Source organism: Mustela nivalis (genome assembly GCF_964662115.1).
Source record: "Mustela nivalis genome assembly, chromosome: 3".
In the NCBI taxonomy this organism is placed as follows: domain Eukaryota; kingdom Metazoa; phylum Chordata; class Mammalia; order Carnivora; family Mustelidae; genus Mustela; species Mustela nivalis.
Genome location: NC_139022.1, coordinates 59,288,480 through 59,295,080, shown reverse-complemented (window position 1 = coordinate 59,295,080; position 6,601 = coordinate 59,288,480). Strand labels below are relative to the sequence as shown.

At 35.6% G+C, this 6,601-nt stretch overlaps 1 long non-coding RNA gene across 1 annotated transcript in view; it reads left to right on the top strand.

The window, feature by feature from the left end:
• Nucleotides 1-6,601, top strand: part of LOC309861186 — a 283,824-nt gene that overhangs the window by 14,250 nt on the left and 262,973 nt on the right. The window lies entirely within an intron of this gene.

Below are 6,601 nucleotides of genomic sequence, written 5' to 3'. Positions count from 1 at the left end.
GGATTCAATACAAGAATTCTGAAGGGGGCACAATTCAGTCCATAACAATAAATAAAAAAAACACTGTAATATAAATCTCTAAAAACCAGGGAGAGGGATGTAAAAGTAATTAGGGTATCTGTGGTGAACCCATGCCTCAACTAAGGAGTACAGTCATTGTTGAGCTCCGATCAGTTGTCCCCACAAAGAGAAATGCCAGCTTGTTCAGTTTTTTATGTAAAATCTTTTTTAAAAGTTTGGCATATAATTCTGAAGAGTTCCAAATCATGATGCAGGCCAAAAAAAAACAGTCCGTGGATCATTTCTGGCCCTCAAAGTATCAAATTAGGCTCTCTGTTAGAGTCAGAAAAGCATGTTTTTAGCAATATATAGAGCAGGGTCCAGATATTGGTCTAGCTGCTTTTACCTGATAGAATAGCAGCTACCTGCCTTCCCTAGCCCCCTTATGTCTTAGTGTCCATATCTCCAAAATAAGCATAATAAAAAGATCTATTTTTCGTGGTTGTTATGGTATTTAAATTATGTGAATATACAAACTTCATAGGACGTAATGGTGCATTTCCCTCACCCCTGAGAGGCCTCTCTGAAAGGAGATGTCTGATGGGCTGAACAATTTAGGGGTCAATGAATAGGAAGACAGTGGCTTCCCTTTTTTTCTGAAACTTTTTAAATTATCTGTTTAAATATATGAAGAGCAGCCATCCTTTTCTTTTTCAGTCATTACCCTGTTTAGTTGGACACCTTTGTTCTTGGAAGATAAGCAGGAAATAGCATCCCTCCTCCTGAATTTGACAGCAGCTTTTCTGACTTTCTACTCAAAGATTGTAACAAGCTAGTGTTGGCCGCTGGCAAAAGTTTTTTGTCTTCAAGGAAGTAATAATCTCTTTTCTCAGCTTAGGCCAAGTTGAAAAGGATGATATTATAAAAAAAAAAATTTCCCCTTAGAATTCAAACTGATTCCAAACTTCAAAGCTCAAGAAGGAGAACCAAGCTTGGCAGGAACCCAGGGATCTTTGACATTTAGTCTTCTATCTCCTTCCAGGGCCATTTTGGATTTGGTGGAGACTATGAATTCATACCATATGTGAGCAGCTGAAAAGCTTTTCTTTAAGCATAGAACTTCACTTTGATGAAAGCTTAGTAACATTTGGCAAAAAGCATCTATAATGTGTTTTCATTGCCGTGTGATACCTGCCATGCACAGTCTGGTAAATGAGAGAGGATATGGGTTTAGCTGCTGACTCTGTGAAGATTTTCTAAGAGCAGTGTTACCTACTCACATTTTATGGCAAAAATAGTTCACTCTTACATTTACTTATGTAAGTTGATAATTCATAGGGGGCAATTCTTTTGCTATCAAGAAATAATTTAATAAAACTCCACAATCATACTTTACCTAAATTTGAATTTCTCTGCCACAGTTATTGAGTTAACATCATTGCTGAGGTCATAGTTATGTTGGTGGTAAAAGTAAGCCAGTTTGCTATGAGAAAATAGATCAAACAATTCATTTCAAAAGCAGACAAAAATTCTGTGCACATATTTTTTTATTTATCAGTAACACATTTCATTTGGTTAATGTAGTCTCAGTGTAATTGTTACTTTTATATTCAAAGTAGGGTAAATTAGCACGAAGAAATGTATTTATAGTTTTGAAGATGATAGTAAAAACTCAGAGTGAGGGAGAGCTGTGCACCCTTCTGAATTGGCAAAGATACTGATTTAAAAATGTATTTTAATATGGTGTTGTAATGCTGACAAGTATTCAATATCATCCAAAATAAGCTTGAATATTTATTAGATAGAACATAATGGGTGTATATTTTAAAAATAAACTTGCTTACAAGTTTTACTATAAAATTGATAATAAAGATAATATTGCTCTGAGTTCTGGAAAGAGTGAATTCAAGGTCCAGAGTTTGAGAACATTTCTTTGACAACGGGACTAATGACCAATTTATGCTCCTGGTCCCTGTTAGTTTCCTGGCAAGATTCAGAGTTAAAAATTCTATCAGAATCATTATGGAAGCTCTAATCAAGGTCACTGTTAGAGAAAGGTAATAAGGTTTTGAAATAAACTTACAATTAAAAATTTTTTTAAATGGACCAATAACCTGTCCCTAGTCCTGAATCAGGAGGGAAGAAAAGAGAAGAAAATACTGGGTTGATGGCTGTGCAGCAGTCAGTAGTGAAATGGGTCTTGATAGAGGCTTTCTATTCCTTGATAGAGGATCCTTGTTTTCTGTCAGAATCAGTGTGCCTGCCCCTGCCAATCAGGCAGTGCCTTGTCTTATAGGAAGAATGTAATTTAAGCACGTGGAAGCCTTATCTGTTGTAGCCCATATCTCTTCCTCATCAACCATCTTGTGAGGAGCTGGATCTTATCATGAGACTCTCACTTTTAGGGAAGTTGGTCATGATGTAGAAAGATCTATGAGAGAGAACGCAAAAACTTTTGACCACAAATCTCCTTCATGGTTTGTCGGGGACCTTTTTAAAACAACCATTGGGAAGTAAACCATACAGCCCAAAAGAATTGCTACACAGGAGGCAAGACTTGAACTAATCATCCATAGTAGGTGCCGAGGTTACCTAGTTTGTACCAAACACTGTGCTTCAGACATTACATGCAGTGACAAGTTCTCTACAATATTGTTGTAGACTTAGAAATAAACTTGATGACAACAAACAAGATTGAATGTCTTTTCTTCTTGGACCCAAGGGAGAACAGGGGCATCTCTAGACATGTAGGGATTAAGACTTGAGGCCTTGAAGAGCCAAAACAATCTGGATAAAGGAAAAAAAAAAAAGAGCCCTCACGCTTCCTGATTTTAAAACAGATTATAAAAATAGAGTAATTTAACTATAGGGTATTATTATGCTTAGCGAAATAAGTGAATCAGAGAAAGACAATTATCGTATGATCTCCCTGATACGAGGAAGTTGAGAGGCAACATGTAGGAAATGAATAAATGAAACAAGATGGGATCGGGAGGGAGACAGACCATAAGAGACTCTTAATCTCACAAAACAAGCTGAGGGTTGCCGATGGGAGGGGGGTAGCGAGAGGGTGGTGGGGTTATGGACATTGGGGAAGGTATGTGCTATGGTGAGTGCTGTGAAGTGTGTAAACCTGGCGATTCACAGATCTGTACCCCTGGGGCTAATAATACATTATATGTTAATAAAAAATTTTAAAAAAATTTAAAATAGAGTAATTTAAAAAGTATGGTACGGACATAAAGATGTATATATAGATATATAGGTATATCTATCTATCTATCTATCTATCTATACATACAAGTGAAATAGAAAGTCTAGAAACAAACCTTTGTGCATATTGTCAAATGATACCTAACAAGGGTGCTAAGATCACACAATAGGGAAATAACATTTCTTCAACAAATGGTGTTGGGAAAACTGGATATACCCATATTGAAAAGAATGAATTGGACTCTTACAGAATAAACAGCAATTAATTCAAAATGGGCTAGAGATGCATATGTATGGCATTAAACTATACAACTCTCAGAAGACGACATGGGAATGATACTGGATTTGGCAATGATTTCTTGAATATGACACTAAGAGCACAAGCAACAAAAGTAAAAATAGACAAATTAGATTATGTAAAACTTCTGTACATTAGAGAAAATAACAGAGTGATGAAGCATCACATGGCATGGGAGAAAATGTTGGCAAGTTATGTACCTGTTTACTTATTAATATCCAGAATATATAAAGGACTCCTACAACTTAACAATAACAACAACAAAAAAAAAAACCAGTTAGAAATAGACATAGGGACTCAAATAGACATTTCTCTAAAGGAGATATACAAATGGTCAGTAAACATGTGAAAGGATGCTCAACATTACTGTTCTCTAGAGAAACGCAAATCAAAACCACAATGAGAAATCACTTCACATCTATTAAGATAATCATTATCAAAAGAGAAAAAAATTAAGTGTTGGTGAAGATGTAGAAAAAATCAAGATGCACCATTGATGAGAATATAAAATGGTGAAGCTTCTTTTAAAAACAGCAAGTTAGTTACTCAAATAATTAAAAACAGAATTACCATGCAATCCAGCAAGTTCAACTCTAGGTAAATATACAAAAGAACTGAAAGCAGGGTCTTGAAGAGATATTTGCACACCTATTATTATTGCAACGTTATTCACAATGGCCAAAAATTGGAAGCAACCCAAATGTTCATTGCCAGATGAATGGATCAAAAAAGTGTTTTGTTCATTTGGTGGAATATTATTCAGGCTTTAAAAAGGAAGAAATCCGGGGCACCTGAGTGGCTCAGTAGGTTAAGCCGCTGCCTTCGGCTCAGGTCATGATCTCAGGGTCCTGGAATCAAGTCCCATATCGGGCTCTCTGCTCACCAGGGGGCCTGCTTCCCTTCCTCTCTCTCTGTCTGTCTCTCTGCCTACTTGTGATCTCTCTCTGTCAAATAAATAAATAAAATTTTAAAAAAAAGTTTAAAAAGGAAGAAATCCTATCATTTGCCTCAACGTAGATGAACCTTAAAGACATTATCCTAAGTGAAATGAGCCAGTTAAAAAACGACAAGTACAGTATTTGTATGTTTCCACTTATATAAGTAAAGTCATCAAATTCATAGAAAAAATAGGATGGTTGTTTCGAGAGGCTCGGGAAGGAAGAAATGGGGTGTTGTTGCTTAATGGGTATAGATTTTCAGATTGGCAAGAAGAGAAAGTTCTAGTTATTTGTTGTACAATAATGTGAATCTAGTTAACATTACTGAACTTAACCCTTGAAAATATTGAAAAGGTAAGTTTATGTGATGTGGGTTTTTCTGCACAACTGGAATAGAAGAAAAGCTTCTGACTAAGTGCGTAGAGTGAATAGACAAAAATTTATCAAGTTGGTTTTTAAATTTTATAATTTCAAGTTTATGTTTAGTATTTATTTATGATCTTGCAGACTTACGCTGGATGAAAAGAAAGAAAGTGGGATAGACTGGAGAGAGGAATGGAAGAAAGGGGATATTTACACTAAGGGTTTTGTTGTTGTTGTTGTTGTTGTTGTTATTGTATGAATTTTTGTTTTTTATTTTCCAGTCCAGGTCATGAGTGAAGAAAAAGATCTGGAGTAAAATTTTGGGCATTGCCATCTTGCTAAATTGGATTATATTATAAAATTCAGTAAAATTCTTAATGGATAGGATTGACAAGAAAAAGAAACACATGGCAAAATCGTTTATAAGAAGCAAGTATAGCTTGTCCTTGAAGAATGAGTAATTTAGGGCTTTTGCTCAGATGTTCCTTTCTGTTTTGAGCCCAGAAAAAGATTTTCATGAGTAGTTCATAGCCATCTTCAGCAGAAGGTTTTAATTAACCAACTATAAAAAGAAATAGTCAGCATAAAAATAGTTACAATTGCTTTGAGTTGGGCTATTTACAGTATGGACCTTAAAATGTTCTTTTAAAGTGATTGCATACCAATCTACATAAAGCACTTTATAAACACACTTCCAGTCTGTTTCCTTGACATCCACTAGGAAATGACCACCATGGTTGGCGTAAGCCAGAGAAGTATTGCAATGTGGGGGTAAACTTACTGGCAGCATAGTAAACTTTTCCAAAACTGCTTAGTTTAGAGGTCAGAAATCAAAGTGGAAATCTCATGTTAAATTATAGTTTATTTAGGTCTTTTATTTAGCTATATTTTTATTGGTGAGAAACAGGCTGCTATTAGGTTAGATTAGAAAAAATTGGGTTATCTTCTCTTGTGAATTTCAACAGGAGAGTATTTCTCATTAGAGTTAAATCAGAATATTCTGCTAAACCCTCTGGATCTGAGCTTCTACGAGTGGCATAATTTGATCCTTGTCATGTAGTTTGCGTATTTTTTTTTCTAATTCTGTAATTGCCTCATCAGAAGATAATGGATATTAGGACATGTAAGTCACAGGATGTCAAAACAGGATGATACAGAAAGCCATATTGGTCCAGCAAATCAAATAGTTCTTTGGGATGGCAGGGTTTATGTCACTGATTGTTACTGATCCTTGGAGTCTGTTCTTTGGAGATCCACCTGTAATGAGAATATAGGAACTGTGATGGGAAGCAGGTCTGTAAGGATAATTATAGGGAGGGGTGAGGAGGCCATCCAGACAAGGCCTGCATATTCTTCTCTTTAAAGCTAGGCTGGCTCCTGTACCTCTCACACTTGGAGATTTTTATAAAAGTAGGGAGTTAAAAATGTGTGGGGACAAAGGCTTTAGAATTTTGGCAAGTTTAAAAGCAGAAATTAATATAAAATAAAGGATATTGGGAGGACATAGATCTTTTACCTTTTTAGTTAGGTTTATTCCTAGGAATCTTATGGTTTTGAGTACACACGTAAATGGGATCCATTCCTTGATTTCTCTTTCTGCTGCTACATTATTGGTGTATAGAAATGCTACAGATTTCTGTATGTGGATTTTGTATCCTGTGACTTTGCTGAATTCATGTATGAGTTCTAGCGATTTTTTGTTAGAGTCTTTCAGGTTTTCTACAAAGAGTATAATGTCATCTGTGAATAGTGATAGCTTTACTTCTTTGCTGATTAGGATGCCTTTTAT